Source organism: Manis pentadactyla, chromosome 5 (genome assembly GCF_030020395.1).
Source record: "Manis pentadactyla isolate mManPen7 chromosome 5, mManPen7.hap1, whole genome shotgun sequence".
Classification (NCBI taxonomy): Eukaryota; Metazoa; Chordata; class Mammalia; order Pholidota; family Manidae; genus Manis; species Manis pentadactyla.
Genome location: NC_080023.1, coordinates 70788110 through 70808745, shown reverse-complemented (window position 1 = coordinate 70808745; position 20636 = coordinate 70788110). Strand labels below are relative to the sequence as shown.

Here is a 20636-nt window from a genome sequence, read left to right as displayed (position 1 = left end):
AAGACTCAGTCTGACTGGCAGAAAGCCCTAATTACAGCTCTATTAACTTCAGTTTATTGATAAATTTTATTTGTAAGAAAAAGATTTTCTCTCCTATTTCTAAGGAATACCCTTAAGAGTACTCTTCTAAACATTTGTGATACATAAATTGAAAAGTGTTCACATGTTTGGTCTTAAATATCTAATTTCCAAATTACTCAGACACTATTTTCCTTCCGAGGTTTTCAAGAAATGCAACATTTGGGGCAAGGCCATTTTATCCATAGGGAGTATAAAAACAGTACCTAGAATGTTTCAAGGAACCACAAAAAAAATCTTGAAAAAAAAATTGGCTTTAGAATACTAAACTGAAGCTACAAATAAATTTATAAATATTTAACTGCAAGTCTAAACTAAAGAGTTAAACAAAATATAAAATGAAGGTAATTCAACCTATTTTCAAAGTGATTTGAGCTCACTTAGGTAAAATATATGGATGGCTATGAAAGGTGCATTAAAGTAAAGCTTAAAGGATGTAAACCACACCATAAGAAAACTTCAACTAAGGTACAGTCGAGCATCAAATTTAGTTCTGAGCTTCTTGGGTGACAAGCTAAAATAAGAAACATAGTGATTTCTTAGCCTCTCCCAACAAAAGAAACAATGCAAGTTAATCAGAAGAGACCAGCTTTTTAAAGCAGTAAAAGCAAAGATGAATTTATAAAGATTCTTATGTAAAGAATATTGAAATACATAACAAAAAGTGCCAAGATATTTTCCAGGCAGCCCATCCTTTTGATATTGACTCCCAGGAAAAACTAAAGAACATTATATTAAAGCATGGAATAATGAAGACAAAGTAACAAAAAGGTGTTGCAATGTGATTAGGGTAGGTACATTTCTGGTCATGTAATATGATAAAAATAGAGAGCATATAAGATTTAGAACACAGGGTAGACTTTTACTTTTAAATATCAATGTTACCTCTTCCAGTCTTTTCAGAGATACTATATACAGAGCAATTTGAGCTTACAGGTCCTGGCTAGTGCCTGAAACTTAAGTATTATGAATTTCTGATTGAAAAATCATTCACGTGCTAAAAGCAGGTATGCCAGTGGCAGAAGTACCCCTGCTCTGAAACCAAAATGAGCCCACTTTTATTTTGGCTCAAATGGAGTGCGACCCCCTTCTCCATGCTAGGCAGCAGAACTAACTGTAAACAGAGATATATTTTCTCAGAAAGAAACTTTGGATTTGCCTGAGTGCTCATATGACACAAAAAGGAAATCAATGTAATAAATCATCAGTAACAGGAAAGCAGGTAGCCCTCTGAATTCATCCTCTCCATCCACTTCCACCCTCTCCTTTAATTAAATCCAATTTCCCTCAAGCACTGGTACTCAAGATAATTATTAAATAGCTAAAATTAGTATTTCTATTTTGTTTGATTAATTAAGATTATAGGAATTCCACAGGCAACAATATCTCCAAATCTAACTCCATTATTAGTCCTTACAGCCAAATCCAGGACCTCCCATGGGGACTTGATAGAACACAGACTCTATAGTATCATATAAAAAAGCAATTGTTGAAAATTGTGTAACTATTATAACTGTTACTTTTATCTTTAAGCTCAAGTATATTTTGTGATTTACAAAAGAAAAAGATGATTCCACAGTAGTTTTTTGTTTTGCCTTTGCTTTATAATTGCAAAAGCACACTATTTCACCTATTGTAGGAATTAAGTAGGCATGTGTGGGCTGGTCTGGAAAGCGAATTATGTTTTGTAGCATTGCTACTTTGAGAAAATGAACAGAGTCCAAACAGACATTTTTCAAACAGACTTTTGGGAAATAACTATCTGCATAAACTGGAGTCCACTAGTACTTTATTCATTCATGACTTTGCTCACTTTCTAAGGAAACATTATCATTGTTGCTATGTATTCAGACACTGGGTTGGGCACTAGGATATAGGAGGGCCCCCCACAACCAGTATGCCCATTAAGGAATACAGTGATTGATTGCAGGGAAGACTCATAAAAATTATTAAAACTAGTTATTCAAAGTATGTTCAGACACCATGGAAGCGGCCAAGATGAAGTGATTAATTCTTCCTGCATGGAATTGGGTAAGTTCTCCCAAAGGAAGTTCCACTTGAAATGGACCAAGAAGAAGCCAGTGGGACTTTCCAGGCACAGGGAGTTTCAGAAGAATGAAAATCCAGGAACAAGAAGTCAGAGTGTGACAGTGCGGGTCCCTTGTGTAGAAAGCTAAAACAAAAGGGCTTTGAAGAGCATTTGTCACTATCCTAAAGAGTTTGCAGTTTATGTTGTAGGTCATTGGGATCCATCAGAGGTTTTAGAACAAGGATTTACACAAAGAGGTCTGCACTTTATAAAGATTAATTGTAGACTGCCACAGGAGAGCATAGATGCTGCTTAAAAACACACGTGTACACAATAACCTCTGAAAGCACACATTCTTTGACTCTTCATCACAGTAATTCTTCCACTTCTAAATGTGCTTTTACTTAGCCACTGAAGCCATCATAATCATGTAAAGTTTGAGTTTGTGGAACAAAGACAGATGGGTTACCACTGCGAGACTCACTCTGAGCCTGCAACTCTTCACATGAAGAGCATTAACTTCATGGCTAAGTTGACTATTTACAATTTTAGTTTTAAATACCATTCTCCATCTGGGAGAAATCTTAATCCTTTAACCATGGATTTAAGAGTAAACAGGCATTGTTTTATTTAAAATCTCTTCTGCTCTTTTTCCTCAGTAAAATGTGATCAGTGTAAAATGGACGTGTCCAGTTCTTGTTATCATCAACTTCCAACATCGATTAATTGGGTGGCTGTCCCTCCTAATGGGCTCCAAGCTGAGGCTCTATCCACCTCTTCCATCTTGTTTTTCTGAAGCACTCACCTTTACCAAAAATTGAAACATAGCAGAAAGAAGGAATCAGCATTACATAAACTCGACTCAGAAAAAGAACCCTTCACCACTGGCTGGAATACACCTCAGGAAAATAACTACAGGTAACTAAAATGGTCCTACAGCACAGCAAATAGTAAGAACAGGAGCCAACTGCACCGTCGAGCTTCACAGCAACACCGCCTGCTCTCAGCCCCAAGAAACCACCCAGACACTATGAGAGCCAGAAAGAAACTATACTCAATGGGCCAGTAGGTCACAGCAAATCTACCAAGGGTGCTGCTGGTAAACAGTAACTAGGCTTTGGCCAACACAGCCAAGTCATCAGACTCAAACCACTCATTACCACCTGCTGCACATTCCGCACCCTCCCTGCCCATTTCCTTCACCACCCTTCCCCCAACCCCCAGATCCCACGATCACACAGTAAATAAAACTATGGGCAATGAAAACTCTCAGAGCTTTGGCCATTACTGTACAAAGCAAAACCTGAAAGGATTTCACTGGGAATTTCAGCCCAGAACACTTTTTACTTTTAAGCTTAAATCTATGCTCTGTCTGGAAAGATGCACTGTTGTTTGTTCTGCAGTGTTTTCTTATTAATTTCTTGAGAACTTTATTCTTCTCCACTTACTATCAGGCTATATTGTCAAAACGGCTCAAATTCTCATTTTATATATATATACATATATCCCAAAAGAACATTGCTACATTGCTGTGAAACCATCCCCCTCTCAAATCCAAACCTCTGAGATGAAGTACTGAAACAAAATAATGCAGTTGAAAGACAAGGGCAGACTAAGTGTTAACAGCCTTCCACATGTAGAAAGGATTACAGATTTTCTTTCCTTATATCACTCTAGCAATGTATTCCTTACACATACCTCAAACTAAATTCCAGATCTGAAAATTTCACACTTTATCCATTATTCCCACTTAAAGTTCTTCCATCAAAAATATTTCTCCTCTGAGTGGAAGGAGGATATATATTTTAAAGTTCTGTCAATATCTTGGTCCTCCAAGATAGCAAAGGTGAATTCTCCAACAACTCAGTAATGGTTGTAAAGAGAACAACAGATTTCTCAGCTTGCTACCTGAAAGTCAGGTACTCAAGGAAGACAGAAAAGAGGAATGGTATTATTGAGCTCTCCTGGCAGTTGAAACATCCCCAGAGAAGAGGAAGTATTAAGAAACATTAAAGGGAGGGCAAGATCTTAACAAGTCTGATGTGGCTTTATACTTGTTTTCTGGCTTTTTCTAATATATTAATTCTGTGTCTTTTATGTTTTATGATGCCCAGTTTAATACCAACATCCAACCTTGCCCTCAGGGGTTGGTTTTGACTCTAATTAGAATCAGGGGACAGACTGTTTGTATTTAATCCATCTGTCCATCTCCTTCTTAGTAACTGAATAAAGCTCTTAACTCTATTGTAAATACCCCTGGATTTCAATTAATTTGTCTTACTTAGTAGACACAGCAACACACATTGTTTTACTTATGGATAAGCAAACCCTTTACAACTTTTATGTTTCAAATACCCAGCATGATTTATTTCCTCTTTTTAGAAAGAGATGAAATGCTGATGCCTGTGCTAGGTTTATAAAAAAGAGTAACATAAAAGAAACTATGGCGGAAACAGAAATGGGTTGGTGATTATCTTTTAATTCAAATGAATTAAAATAGACACAGAATACAAGGGAGTCTGGGCTTCCTATTACTGGTAGGAATTAAAAATCTAACACCTCCAAGAAATCCAGGGTAATGTTATCTCCTCTTCTGTTTGTAGACTTATAAAAAAATGCACTCTAAAGTATTTTTTAATGAGAATATATTACATATCCTCAGACTGATAGAGAATGAATACTTCCTCAAAAAAGTTATTTTTTTTTAAATCTAAGCAAAATATTTTGGGTAACTTAAAATTCACCAAAGATTCCCTAAGGCTTTATGTTTGCGATAAAAGTGTTTATTAGTAAAACCCACCTCTGTGATCTAGGGAACTCTCAGAAGACACCAGCGGAAATAAGCAAAGGGAAAGGGTCATGGACAATAAGCGAACTGAATTGCATGAAGAGGTTTTATTAATTTCATCTATTTTTAAGCCCAGAAACACATACTACCAGCTTGCGCCGTTTTTATTCTTTTAAAAATAAGAGCATTGTTTCCCGTCGCGCGCGCGCACACACACACACACACGCACACACACACAGCACCCGCTCGCAATTCCTGAGATCCGCGTGGCCCCCCGCTGCCTGTTCCCGGGTCGCTGGCAACTGTGCCCGCAGCCCCAGCGCCCCAGACTCCCGCGGTGGCCCCGGCGCGCACCCCCGCGGCGGCGTCACCTACCCTGCTCGCGGCGCAGCGAGACCCGGGACGGCAGCTGCTGCGAAGGAAAAGGATCCCAGGACAAGCCCAGAAAAGAAAAATAAAAAGGGGGGCAGGGAAGGCCACTTTACTTCCCACAAGGGGAAGTGTTGCGCCCCATGCACTTGGCGGCTCCGCAGCTGTGGTTTCGGAGGAAATGCGCGGCGGCCGAAAGAGCTGCGGCTTGGGTGGAAAGTTGTGGGTGATTCCCCCCAACCGGCTGCGCCTGGATCCTCTTCTTTCCCCGACGCAGCCTTGACAGCTCCCCTGGCCTGCCAGACCCTCCGGAGCCCCGCCGGTTTCCACCCCGACCGAGCTGGGCTGAGTTGCCACATGCACTTGAGAAATCCTAGCAGTTGCGCAAAGAAGAGTCCCAGAAGTTAGAAAGAGTGATTGTGTGTGAATGTGTAAATACACAGTACAAGAGGCTGGAACAACTGAGCCAGGCCAACCCTCAGACGCAGCCCGGGGTTTCAGATTTCATTTGGCAACTGGTAGCTTCACAAGATTTGAGCAGCACTACCGGGGAGGCCGGGAGCAGCCCTGCCCTCCCTCGTGAAACGCCGCACTGCTAGATTATCTGGAGCCCGAATGACACTGCCGGGAGCCCGGCTCCCTCACGACCAGGGCCTGCCCCGCATCCGTCCCTCCGCAGCTGGCATCATTCGCTGTCACTTTGTGCGTACAGAGATACCTCCTGGTCACAGACCTGGGGCTGTGGGTGCGGAAGAGGTTGGAGAATACATGTCTCCTGCCCTCTTATCGCTCTGCATCAGTAAACGTTTTTGCTGGTACAGTCCCCTCTCTTACCACCACCACCAGCACCAAAAAGAGTCTGTTTCAAGTCTAGATCTTACAGTATTGGTTACCTGGAATGCCAACTCAACGCTTTATAAAGATCTCGGCTTTAAAGTACTTAAAAATCATCACGAGATTTCCTTAAGACACAAAATAAGAGTGTTCTCATCAGGAACCTCCACTGATATGGAAGAAGAGCACACATTCAGATTTAGAAACCCCCAAAATAAAAGTCTGTGCAGACACCTACATGTTTTTTCTCTTTTAGTCTCTCTCTCTGGTCTCTTGGAGTCTTTCTTCCTGGTAACTTGCCCCATCCCAGCCTGCTGTCCCACTAGAAAATTGATTTTCTGGCGGGAGAATTCTCAGCCCTTTAATGAATCAAATTAAGTTCTGTGGGGGAAAATCTCTTTGGGCATTTCCTTTTTAAAACTGAGTATGGAATTCCTAGCCAAAAGCAATGTAGCTTATTTTCTAATTGGTAGTAATAAATGACCTTCATTGGCTCATACGGCTTTATGTGTTCTGGCTGCACCCTGGCAGGTAAATGCTAATGGACAGTTTTAGATGAAAGCTGGAAAACAATGAAATTAACCAGCATGAAATCTGCACACACTTGGTGGACTCAAAGCCTTCAGGAAGACAAGTGTCAAATAAGTATGATTCAAGATGGTGACATTTAAAAAAGACAAGGAAGCTATTTGTCAGTAACCTATTTCAGGATCTAACAATTACTACCACAAGCAATTTAGCCTCAAGACAAAACTCAGGGTGATTACCAGATAGTCCCTAATCCAAAAGGTTAACACATGCCTCTGTGACACACCCTTGCACCCAAGTCCTTTCCCTTCACATCTCCTGCCTTCTGCCTCCACTCTTCCCATTTGACATTATTTTGCTGACATGAGTGATGTACGTGATTATCTTAAACCAGACAGTAGAACTGAAGGATAGGAAGATTGCCACTTGGGGATAGCAGGAGGGAAGTGTATCTACCAAAGCCCCCCTCTTCCCCTTCCACTTCTCTGCGGAAAGAGAAGGGCCACTATATTCCTATTCTTGAAGCCCCTTAGGGATCTAGCTAAAGTCTTTGTTACAAGAGAGTATAACCTAAAAGAGAAAATGCTTGGTTGTTCATGGGACTCAATGTTGTTCCTCTTTTATTTGTGGATTAATTGGGACTGGGAGATATCCCTCTTACAGACTGTAGCAACTTTAAAGGAGAAATAAACTCTTAAATCACAGACTTGAAAGATTCTAACCAGAGGAGGAAGCTGATGTTACTGACACAGACTCTAGGGAAGGTGTTACCTGCCATTCAATTTAAACTGAATTCACTTAAAGCTGAATTTCACCAGTCATCTCGATTCTGAGTTAAAGGCATGCTTTGGATAAACTCTACAAACCCTACAAACGCCTCAGGCATAAGGGCTAACTTTCCAGAATTCCTAAGTCATAGACACTCTCAAAGATGGGCCTATGAAAAGTTAGTATAAAAGGCAGGCAGGACTTGAAGGTCTTCGGTTTATAAGGAGGATGTGTAACACTTCCAAGACCAGAGGGATTTCAGGGACCTAGAAATGAAATGGGCTGGGGGTGGAAGAGGCAGGCAAAGAGGAGAGGGAAAGGGAGGGAAAGGGAGGGAAAGGGAAGGAAAGGGAGGGAAAGAAGTAATGGCCTCACTACACCTGGACAAAGTGTTTGAGTACCAGGATTGCCAGAGTCAAGGACAGAAAAGCACCACAGACAAAGACCCCCAGATGCCTTTTCTGTCAGGCCACTTCAACTGGAACTTAAAGGAACCTCAGTAAAAGATTGTGCAGTCACTTTGTCTAAGATTGTATATAGGTCAGATGGTACTATTAAACACATATGGATTTAAAATGTGCTTTAATGCACTTCGCTAATTTAAAAATTACAAAGTGTTCCACCAGATTACTTGAAGACCTTAGCATAGAGTAATGTATTGTCATGTTACCCACTTGTCCATTAATATCAGATACTGGGGCCCTTTAATTATGTTTTCTTTGGGGAAAATAAAAATTCCTAAGAGGTCAAAAAACATAGTAACAAAACTGAGTAGTCAACAATTGCCAAAATCCTAACATTTCCTTCAGGCTCTCACCAACAATGCAGAATTTGTGTGGGTACTGGAATATGCCAAGATATGATTTCAGGGTTAAGATAAAAGGCTGTGCTTTAAAGCATGTCTGTGTAAAATGTCTGTTTATGCCTTTGCTCTTTATTTCCTGGAGGATGGTCCTTTTTGAGAAAGTCCAGTTTTGTCTCAGCTAAATAAGGTGGAAAAAGTTTGAGGGAGTTTCAGGGCCACCATCCCCATAGCTTTGGTTCATAGCATTCAAGGAGGAAGGAATGCACTACTACTGAAATGGTGGACCCAATAAATCAGCCAAAATCCCTACCAGAAAGGTAACAGAGGAGAGAAAGTGCAAAGGAGACAGGGGCCGCTATGGTAGTGGGTTCCTTCCATCTCTATAATTCCATCACTGCGACCAGTCATGGGCCTTAAAATTGAAGCATGTTATGCACCTGAGTGGAGCACAGTATCAACCATCACCATATTCTTATTGAACTGACATAGTTTTGGTGGCAGTCCTGTCACACTCCATCACCCCTAGACCCCCAGATTAGATGGTACAAAAAACTCAATCCATGATTAAATTTATTTTTAAAGCAGTGTTTGCTGTTTTTTGTTTAGTTATGTAATTAATATATGTTCAACTCATAAGATTGGGAAGCTACAAAGAATCATAAAAGGGGAAATTAAAAATTGCCATAATCTCACCATTCAGAGATAAGTATTAACATTTTGAACATGCCTGATTGTTTCTTCACCTGTGTGTGTGTGTGTGTGTGTGTGTGTGTGTGTGTGTGTGCCTATCTTATATAAGGGTTTAGATCCTATTACTAACCAAAGCAAGGTCCTTTTTGCCTAGGCCTCATATTCAAACATCAATTTCCAATTAAAATGGTTTCCTTTTTTTTTTTAATTTTTTTTATTGAAGTATCATTAATATATAATCTTAGGTTGGTTTTAAATATACAACACAGTGGTTTAATAGTTACCTATATTACTAAATCCTCACCCTCTCTAGTGTGCTTACTATGTATCAACACAGAAAAATGCTACAGAATCATTGACTGTATTCTCCATGCTGTACTAACGTCCCCGTGACCAGTTTATATTGTGATTGTAAATTATTGTGCCCCTTTACTCCCTCCCCCTTCCCCACCCCAGCCACCCCAACCCCTCCGTCTTGGTAACCACTAGCACCATCTTAGTGTCTATGAGTCTATTGCTCTTTTGTTCCCCTCGTTTTGCTTTGTTTTTCTATTCCTCAATAAGTGAAATCATATTGGAGGACCTGGATTTAGTACTAACTATGCCATTTAAATCGTGAACCATTAATGACTCTGGAGGCTCATTTTCTCATCTTAAAAAATAGAAGATTGCATTGGAGGACATCTAATATTTCTACTACCTCAAAATTCTGACAATCTTTTTTTTAAATTTTATCAAATGAACATCACAGTGGTTCAGCGGTCCCCCTTCCCCTGCCCCCATTCTCCCCCCTCCCCCTTGGTAACCACTAGTCACTTCTAGTGTCTGTAAGTCTAACGCAGTTCCTTCCTTCTGACTTGCTTTCTTGTTATACTCCACAAATAAATGAAGTAATATGGTATTTGTCTTTCTCCGCCTGGCTTATTTCACTGAGCATAATACCCTCTAGCTCTATCCATGTTGTTGCAAATTGTAGGATTTCTTTTCCTTTACGACTGAATAATATTCCATTGTGTATAGGTACCACCTCTTCTTCATCCATTCATCTACTGATGGACACTCAGGTTGCTTTCATATCTTGGCTATTGTAAACAGTGCAACAATACACACAGGGGTGCATATATCTTTTTGAATCATGGATTTTGTTTTCTTTAGGTAAATTCCTATTAGTGAAATTCCTGGGTCAAACGGTATTTCTATTTTTAGTTTTTTGAGGAAACTCCATACTGCTTTCCACAGCAGTTGTACCAATTTGCAGTCCCACCAACAGTGTAGGAGGGTTCCTCTTTCTCCACACCCTCACCAGCATTTATTATTTCTTGTCTTTTGGATAGTGGCCATTCTAACTGGTGTAAGGTGATCTCATTGTGGTTTTAATTTCCATTTCCTGATGATTAGTGATATGGAGAATCTTTTCATGTGCCTGTTGGCCATTTGTATATCTTCTTTGGAGAAGTGTCTGTTCAGATTCTCGACACATTTTTTAATTGGGTTATTTGCTTTTGGGGTGTTGAGGCATGTGAGTTCTTTATATGTTTTGGATGTTAACCTCTTATCATATGAGTGGTTTACAAATATATTCTCCCATACTGTAGGATCCCTTATTGTTCTACTGACTGTCCTTTGCTGTACAGAAGCTTTTTAGCTTGGTGTAGTCCTACTGTTCATTTTTTATTTTGTTTCCCTTGACCGTGGACATGTGTCTAGGAAAAAATAGCTCATGTTTATATTAATGAGATTTTTGCCTATGTTTTCTTCTAAGAGTTTAATGGTTTCATAATTTACATTCAGGTCTTTGATCCATTTCGAGTTTACTTTTGTATATGGAATTAGACAATAATTCAGTTTCATTCTCTTACATGTAGTTATCCAGTTTTGCCAACACCAGTTGTTGAAAAAATGGTTTTCTTCAGTATTGTTTAGACCTAGACTCAAGAGTTTCCTGGATTCTATTAAAAAGCTAAACTCTCCCTTCCAAGATATGCAGACTCCCTTCAGTCAACTTCCAGAAAAAGATCCTGATTTATAATTTCAGTGTACATTTGTAAATCTCTAACTTACAATTTTAGAGTTTCCTTATGCTTGCTGACTCACAATTTCTCCTACAGTAAAATTGTGTCCTACAGTATGGGAGAATATATTCATAAATGACATATCTGATAAGGGGTTAACATCCAAAATATATGAAAAACTCATACACCTTAACAAACAAAAAGCAAATAACCCAATTAAAAAATGGGTGGAGGATCTGAACAGACGCTTCTCCAAAGAAGAAATTCAGATGGCCAACAGGTACATGAAAAGATGCTCCACATCATTAATGACCAGGGAAATGCAAATTAAAACCACAGTGAGATATGACCCCACACCAGTTAGGATGGCCAACATCCAAAGGACAAGTAACAACAAATGCTGGCGAAGATGTAGAGAAAGGGGAACCCTCCTACACTGCTGGTGGGAATGTAAATTAGTTCAACCATTGTAGAAAGCAATATGGAGGCTCTTCAAAAAACTAAAAATAGAAATACCATTTGACCCAGTAATTCCACTTCTAGGAATTACCCAAAGAAAAAAAGATCCCTGATTCAAAAACACATATGCACCCTTATGTTTACCATGGCACTATTTACAATAGCCAAGATATGGATACAAGTGTCCATCAGTAGATGAATGGATGAAGAAAATGTGGTACATATACACAATGGAATATTATTCAGCCATAAGAAGAAAACAAATCCTATCACTTACATCAGCATGGATGGAGCTAGAGGGTATTATGCTCAGTGAAATAAGACACATTGAAAAGAAAACGTGTAGATGATGACGATGACGATGATGATGACGATGACTATGATAATTTGTAATCTAGCCTTGGTGCTTGTAACATATATACTTGGTGTTGAATCATTGTACTGAGATTAAATATGCATGCTGGATGTTCTCAAGTTGTGTTTTAGAAATTCTAATACTTAATGAGTATAGTTACCATACTTCAATTGAGATGTTGCATTTTGTTTAATAGGATTAGTAATTGTTTTTCATCAGCCTTTTCAGTGTAAAAAATAAAGTTGTTCATCAATAAGAAAAAAAAAGTATCAAAGGAATTTACCTCATTTGCAAGTATCAAATGATTTCCCTCATTTGCGGAGTATAACAACAAAGCAAAAACTGAAGGAACAAAATAGCAGCAGACTCACAGACTCCATGAAGGGACTAGTTGTTACCAAAGTGAAAGGGGGTGGGGAGGGAGGGAGAAAGGGATTAAGGGGCATTTTGATTAGCACACATAATGTAGGAGGGGCACGGGAAAGGCAGTATAGCACAGAGAAGACAAGTAGTGACTCTATAGCATCTTACTATGCTGACGGACAGTGACTACATGGGGTTTTTGGTGGGGGGGAGACTTGATAATATGGGTGAATGTAGTAAGCACAATGTTGCTCATGTGAAGCCTTCATAAGATTGTATATCAATGATACCTTAATAGAAAAAAAGATACAAAGCTTAGCTGTTAAGGCTGCTAATAGCCTTGATATTAGGTACAATTGATTCCATCCTTGAACAAGTGTTATTTTCCTAGTCTGGGCTGTATCTCAGTTAACTAGAGACTTGGGGCTGAGATCATTACCTTAAGTCACTTCAAACCAATGAAGTTGTTCAGAAGAATAAAATGTTTTATTGTTACTAAGTGTAAATAGAACCATCAACTTAGTAAACTGTCTTGCATGAAAAACACACAACTAAGTGTAAATGAATCAAAATAACTTATTCAAACACATTAATAATGACAATAATAATAATAATAACAAAGTAAAAGGAATATTCCTTATAGTTTTTAAAGTGCCTTCTTGTATGTGATGTCTTTTCATTGCAACAGTGCTATAAAAAATCTGTTATTGCTAACATCTTCAGAAGAGAGAACAAAGAGAAACATCATATACACCTTGCTCAGGATCACATAAGTTAATGCAGGATGAAGATAAGACTTGAATTCAAGACATTGCGGTACAAATTCTGGCTTCTCTTCCCTAATGTGACAGCAGCAGCCTCCCCCTATGCAAAGGACAGCAAAATTTCCCCTTCACATATTACTCACACTGGTCAAGTGCTTGACAATAATTGTTATCATTACATTCTTTTGTGAGGAAGAGGACTGTCATCTTCCTACAGACCAATTTTAAATCCCCTTTTAGGTATTAATTTTAATGTCCTATCCTATGAAACCTTGTATTCAAGTTTCCAGCAAATAGCAAAATTAACTGCTCTCCCACTCCTTCTGTGCGCACCATCTATCGGAAGGGCTAATGAACAGTAAATTGGCCAAAAAGCAGCTAGAAATATCAGGAAGAACAGCAAGTGGTTTAGATAATTCACCAACTTGAAAATGAGTTCCTGAGAAATTAATGAAATTGAAATGAATTGAAGCTGAAGAAAAACTGGAATTAGATGTTTGCTTTTTAAGACACGGGAAAGCTAGTCAGAGGCTGGTTACATAAGCAGTAGAGTTGAAGAGAACTAATTCCTGGATATTTGAAAAATTGCCAAACATAAACTTCCTGGGATATCAATAAAAATAATGTGAAAGATTTTCAAAATAAACTAGGAGAGTATTCCAAGAAGACAATGACCAAAGGTCAGTCAAGATGTGGGCTATTAAGCAGACAAAATAATAGGAAGGACCACAAAGTTACTATCCTCTGCATTTCTTTTCTTGTCTCAAATGTCTCAACTTTTTCAAAGTTTGAAAACATGACAACAAAACTTTGTGAAGGCTTAATTGGCAAGAGTAGAGAGGTTAGGCTGGGACCAAGATGGGACTTACTGGAGTGGAGGCAGAGGAAGACAAATGTGGAGTTTCAAGAAGCTGAGCAGTCTGTGCTAGAGGCCTGGGGTGGAGGACTCTCTGCCCGGTGTCCTTTAGTCAAGAATGGAGAGACCAGTAAAAGAGGTTTCTAAATGGTTAGTAGTAATAGTCCCAGGAGATGGAAACTGAAGACCCAAGACTTCAGCCTGAGACACCAGTGCATTTTCAGTGAAGGATGTTTTTGGCTGGGATATCAGATGAGTGCACTCTGAATCAAACTTGGGGAAAATGATTCCTAGTTTCTCCAGGAAGGGGATTTCAAAAACACATACAAGTCAGAGAATGAGACCATCCCCAAAAATAATTATAAGATCAGCTTAGAGAAAACCTCTCCTATCCAGGTTGGGGACACAGGGTGCTCAGCATCGATAGAAGCAATCAGCAGCAACAGGAAGATCAAACCCAGCTGTGCCCTCCAGGTCCCAGCCTGCAGCAGACTGAAGCACCAGGTAAGCGAGTGGACAGTAGCACTGAGATCTGTAGCAGGAAAATATCACTAACCCCCACGGAGAGGACAGAGGGTGCTCTGTACCCTTTGTGGGGTCAGTGGGAGGCTCAGTGGGATGGGCATTTCATTGATCCTACTGAGTGGTAATTCACAGCCTACAGTCTAAAGCCTAGACTTTAACCAGTATATGAACATTCATTTTTAATATAAGTTTTAGCCAAATCCCTGCCTCAGTCCCTTTAAACTGCTGTGGATACTCAAATACTATACAAGGAATTAGAAGTACAGTGCAGTTAAGCCCAATATTGGTAATACTATTGAAGAAAAATATCTTGGGAGAATGAGTAAATTCAAGAATGTAGCTAGTTGCTATGTACCTAGATGGAAAAAGTGTTTACCACCACCCAAATGCAAGGCCTGTGCAGGAGGCAAAACCACCTCATCCTAAAACAACAATAAAATCCATTTATTTTAATCCCTAGCTTGACTTGCTTATGAAATTCTAAACCATATATATTTGGGTTAAAGCTCCCCATACTTACTTATTTAAGCCAAAACTTGACAAAATTTAGAGAAATGTAATCTGTAGGCTTAAAAGTAATTTACCTCTCCCCCCATCTCTCTTCTCCTTTGGGGTATACTGTAAAAGTGTCCATTTCCCTAGGCCTTTTATAAAATTAATAAAACCAATATTTAAGATTAAGCCATTTGCTATGAATAAAATGATTTATTAATTCTTCATGATGTGTTCTACTGTATTTTTTAAAAATTAGATCAAATGGTGGCTGCTCATCCCTGGAGCACACCCACACTCCCTGCTCAAGTGTGTTTTATTAAACTGTTCTTTGCTCGTACCTGTTCAACCTGCTCATGAATTCTTACTCGATCAGAGTCAAAAACTCTCCCATGGGAAGAGGTCTCACCTCCATGCAGGAGAGCTCCTCAGACTGGATTGCCTGACAACATTTTGTCAACCACGAAGGGACATTTAACATGGTACTCACTAACGGTCTAGGTTTAATTTCTTATTCAGCAAAATGCGGATTCAGATAAGCACCCAGAAAGGTTGAACTTTGAAGATCAGACACAGGAACAAGCAGTGAAGCATATAAGAGATGTGCTTTGATTCCTCCTGTGGGAGGAATCCTTCTCCCTATCCCATAAGGACTTTTGTAAAGGCTTTGTTTTTTACTGTTGGGTTTACAGGCTGTGCATGTGGGTCAGCTGCAATTTGGCAATACACGACTTCATCACTGAAATCCAGGGTCCAGGGTTATTTAGATGGTACAAATCCTGGTTGGTTGGAAAGCATAAGACTACAAAAGGAAGACAACTTCAGAAAGGAGATTAACAAGTGGAGGATAACCTCAGTGATAGCCAGGACTGTGGCAGGGTATCATAGCTGCAGAAGGTTTTGTCTTCTCTTTGTAGAGTATCTCCTCTACAGAGGACAATGATTAGACATTTCACATCCAATCCAGCCTCAAAGGTCCTTTGTTCTCCAACGTTGTTGTCAACATCCAGGCATTTCTCCTTGTTTCACATGGAGCAAAGAACTATGTTTTGTGGAACTTTTCCTCCAGCAAAGTGAACATTCTGAGTCAAGAGCAGTTCATGGAAGCATACTTATCTCCAGGCATTATTTCCAACTTTATAAGTTATGTGTATAAAATTGTCACAGGAAGATATGGACCATCACTTGGTGCATCGGGCACAATCATGACCATCCTTGTTGCCATCGGCCCTAAGATCCCAGAAGGAGGGCTCACCGTTATCTTCCTTCCAGCGTTCACGTTCACAGCAGCGAATGCCCCAAAAGCCATTATTGTCACAGACACAGCAGGAATGATCCTGGAATGGAGATGTTTTGATCATGCAGCACATCTTAGGGAGCTCTCTTTGGAATATGGTACATTACTTACGGTTCATGAATTCATTTGGAAGAACAGGGAGCCTCTAGTGAAAATTTGGCATGAAAGAAAGACTAATGGCCCCCAAAAAGGAGGGGCTCTAAGTAAAACTGGGATGGATGATACTGGTGTGTTGGTTCATCCTGCCTTCAGGCCCCAGGAACGCATTGGCCCTGGAGTGACCACATCTTTGCTCCTGTCTGGAAGATACCCAGCATGTAGCTTTCCCAGGATTTTGAACTATGTCCCCAGTACACATCTTACTGAAAAGGGAATTACGGAAAAGTTGTGAAATAAAGGTTTATATCTCTAATTTTTTTAAAAAAAGAATCAAATGGTTACTTAAAATAATAAGTACTTTTTACATGCATAGATTATACTAATTCAGAATTTTCAAGACAATTTATATTAATATTTTAAGATTATACCAAAGATCTTTCTTAATTTTTTTAATGAAAAATGTCATCTCTAGAACTGAAATCTTGTCTACATCAGGCTTTTCTACGTACAGTTCCTTTTAACAGATTGTACTCAGAGGTTATTTTGCAAGCAAATTTTTTTCTAAATATTTTTGACAAAATTTTTGGACTATTTAGCCCAATAGCCCAAAAATTCAATACTCCTGATGTGAATACGTTATTAGTTGACCTGTGACATACCCATGTTGACTTTGTGATTACTGTTTATGTTTCTGAAATATATAATTTTGTATAATATAAATGGATAAATTCATTAATAGTAAAAAATTTTCATTTGAATTACAGAGGTAAGATTGGTGACTTTATGACTGCATTTTTTATTTAATAGCTGCAAGGAATCCCCCATGAAAATGGCCCTTCCCATTGTGAAACACACTGGGCTCAACTGTAAACTAATAGTCCATGAACATACAGCTTTGTAACAACACAGGACACAAGGATGAAGTTATGTAATAACTCCCTATTAGGCTACTTACTAATGAGTCTTATTAAGTAAACCTACAGATATTTTTCAGAACCTTATGTGGTTTTTGAGCAGTCAGGAGGCTTTAAAACTTTTTTAAAAATTACTTGCAGACCAAAATAAGATTAATAAATTATCTACACTAAATAATGTTTACTAACATCATTGGTCATTCCTGAGCTCAGTAAAGTCAAGGTTTATTTACTATATGAAGAGGCTTTTAATTATTCATTACATAAAGCTTCAATATTCACAGAATTGGGGACAAAGAGTAAATATCCAGCTTCATTCTTCCTTTAGCTGTATTTTGTTTCAAGTACAAGTACAAATTAATAAAATAGAAATTTGCGATAAGCTATTAGAAAACATTCCCATGGAAAGAGCAAGTAGATGCCCAATCTGTTGATTTCTACACCATAGTAACCCAGTCTTTTTCCCTACTGTCTGCTCAGATCAACATCCCAAGGAGAAATTGCAGAAACATAGGGACCTGTTTCCACTCCAGATTTCCAATACCAATGGCCCTATCCTAGGGACAGACAGAAAGGGGAGGACAAAAACACAGCAGCTGCATCTGAGAATTAAAATATCATAGGTTCAAACAAAAATTCATTAATATTTCCCCTCTGAATTTAGAACTAATAAAATGTTGTGACTAATAAAATGCAAATTACTATTGAAATCATAGGGCTTTTGTGTCATTATACATTTGGCTGATCAATAGGATAGTTTAATACAACTACTTATATGTGAAGCAACTTTTAAATATTTTGATGTTAAAAAATTCCCCAATAGTTGGGAAAAGACTGGAAACCTTAGACTATCCCCTCTCCTTTATTGTCACCATTGTTCTTTGAAGGTGGAAGAGTTGTGTGGGGAGGGATAATAGACACTGATTGTAACTACTCTTCTCAAATAACATACACAGCATTAATTCATTAAACAATTCACTGGAGAACAATCAGGGCCACAGCTATTTCTAGGGCTTACAGTCTAAATATCTTACCACTACAGTTTTACCAATGTGTATGTGAGAGAAATGTGCCCAACAGATTCCTTATAAAAATTACTGAGCTTGTTTCGAAATAGTTTAATTATTATTGCTACCTTTCGTGTAATTCATTAAAATGGTTGTCATGAGTCTGTCTGGATGGTTCCACTATAATTCAAATTTAATTACTTGATGTTTATTTTTCACAATGCAAATAAACAAGCATTGCTACAGTCTTATCTTTGACCTTGCATCTTTCAGTACAGAATTCATAGATTTAAGCCTTTTTCCCTTTTTATTCATTCCATAGTGACACTGAACAAATTATATTATTAAAATCAACTAATTTTTGTTACCATCAATTAGTCTTTCATTAGCAGCTTAATACATTTATATTCCAAGAAATTTCAACTGCCCTCCTGCCTTACCAGTAGCTTCCTATCATAGCACACAAGGGCTCTGGCATGAGCAGTGCATGTATTGTTGTTTGCATATTGCAAGTACAGAGATTCAAACATTTTATAACATACTTATGCACTATCAAGGATTTGAATCCTTTGGAGATAATGAAGGTTTTTAAACACAGAAGTGCTCAACTATCATACTTCAATGTTCAATGCAATCTGAATTACTATTAGTATTATGATTTTATGAGATCTGTAAAACTATACATGTCAGAATCTGCATAGGTGATTCACGCAATGGAACTGTGAAGGGTGTGGCCAAAAAGACTGGAATAAAATACTACAAAAAGGTCATCAATATTAAGTGACTTCCTAGAAACTCCCAACAAGAAGTTGTCCCACCTATTCTATAAGAACTATGGATTTTCCCGGGGATCCTTATTATTTGTTCGTCTTTGGCACCAGTTTCTTCAATAGTCTATTCCTCATTTACTGGCTGATCTCCTGCCATTGTATACATAATGTTCTGATAATGGATTCAGTTGTTTGGTCCTTATGTCCTTATTAATCAACATTCTCCCTTAGAGATTTTTTTTTTTATCAGCCCGTTTACCCATTTCTCCCATAGGTGTATCCTCTCCAGCCAGGAGTCAGTAGTGTCCTGATGGTACTATTCAAAAATGTTTTGAACATAAAACGAATTATTGCATGTGAAACAAAAATGCACAAGGCCTGACCCAGGGAGATCATTTAACAAATAGGGGCTCTTATTATTTCTATCATTCCGACTTGGACATCATCCATCAAGTCTCTGCTGCTTTATCCCACAGAAAACATGCATCTCATTCATTCTCCAAATTGCTCTCTATTGAGACCTTGAACTTCATGAGTCCCCAAGATAGGATGTTACAGAATCAAGCTGGCCAATACATTGAATATGAACATATGTGAAAAGTGCTGGAAAAGACAGAGATTTCAAACACAAAAATCAGAAAAATGCTCTTTGGGAAGCTGACAAATTGAGTCAAGTATCAGTTATACCTAATGAAAGAAAACATGATACTGTTCAACTTTCTAATTAGGTAGTTCCTAATATATATACAACTTCTGCACATGTTTTAATTTAAATGGCTATCTAACCAAATGGCTGATTGAATTTCCCATCTTATCCTTGGAATTCTTGTACTTTCCTTTTTTATCTTTTTTCAATCATTCATCTCTGTTTTATACAACAATCCAAAAATAAGCCAGGATAGATTTACAGAGCTAAATAAAGATAGCCGAGGATAAAGAAGCAGCAGAATGGCAGTTCTGTCTCTCACAGGTCCTTCCTACTTTCTCTTCTCCTTCTTGAGCCTCACCCAGAGGCTTCCCACCTTCACATTGGAATGCCTGCTCTGACTTCTGGGACAGAATGTCTAGAATAGCTTTCCTTATAAAAACTGACTATGTTCTCTCCTAAATAAAGCCTTAATTCAACCTGCTAGGAGAGGATATAATACCCAACACAACTGTCTAACTACAGACATGGGAGCCACTGATGCTGGACTAGAGTATTAGTTCTTTGATGAAAGCAAACAGTGAGAGTACCAGAACTGGAAAGGTGAGTTTTCCTGCATGTTTCCCATTTTTGGTAAGCAAACAAAACAAAAACACTTCTACTAACTTCAGAGACAGAGAATAAAGGCCAGCATTGCAGAGACTTTGTATTGTCATATTCCACATGGCAGAAGAGCTGAAAGAAAAGGCTATGGTCTCTCCCTAACTTCAAGCACTACTACAAAACCACAGTAATCAAGACAATTTGGTACTTGCACACGAACAGACCCATAGACCAATGGAACAGATTAGGGAACCAAGATGTAAACTCAAGCATGTATGGTCAATAAATATACAATAAAGGAGCCATGGATATACAATGGGAAAATGACAGCCTATTCAACAACTGTTGTTGGCAAAACTGGACAGCTACATGCAAGAGAATGAAACTGGATTATTGTCTATCCCCATACACAAAAATAAATTCAAAATGGATCAAAGACCTGAATGTAAGTCGTGAAACCATAAAACTCTTAGAAGAAAACATAGGCAAAAATCTCCTGAATATAAACATGAGCAACTTTTTCTTGAACGCATCTCGTTGGGCAAGGGAACCAAGAGCATTATGAACACATGGGACTACATCAAA

At 38.6% G+C, this 20636-nt stretch overlaps 1 protein-coding gene and 1 pseudogene across 4 annotated transcripts in view; one reads left to right on the top strand and one right to left on the bottom strand.

Annotated features, from left to right (window-relative positions):
- ARHGAP24 (Rho GTPase activating protein 24) overlaps positions 1–5682 on the bottom strand; it is a 476093-nt gene extending 470411 nt beyond the window's left edge. For 2 of the 4 annotated variants that reach the window (XM_057502414.1, XM_057502415.1), the window contains exon 1: positions 5271–5392. The gene's annotated coding sequence lies outside the window, so the exon portion shown is untranslated. Of the gene's footprint in view, positions 1–5270 lie in introns of all 4 variants that reach the window. The other 2 variants (XM_036906338.2, XM_036906333.2) reach the window with 2 other exon arrangements.
- A 197-nt stretch (positions 5683–5879) lies between these two features.
- Positions 5880–16403, top strand: LOC118922993 (presenilins-associated rhomboid-like protein, mitochondrial; annotated as a pseudogene).
- The last annotated feature ends 4233 nt before the right edge of the window (positions 16404–20636 follow it).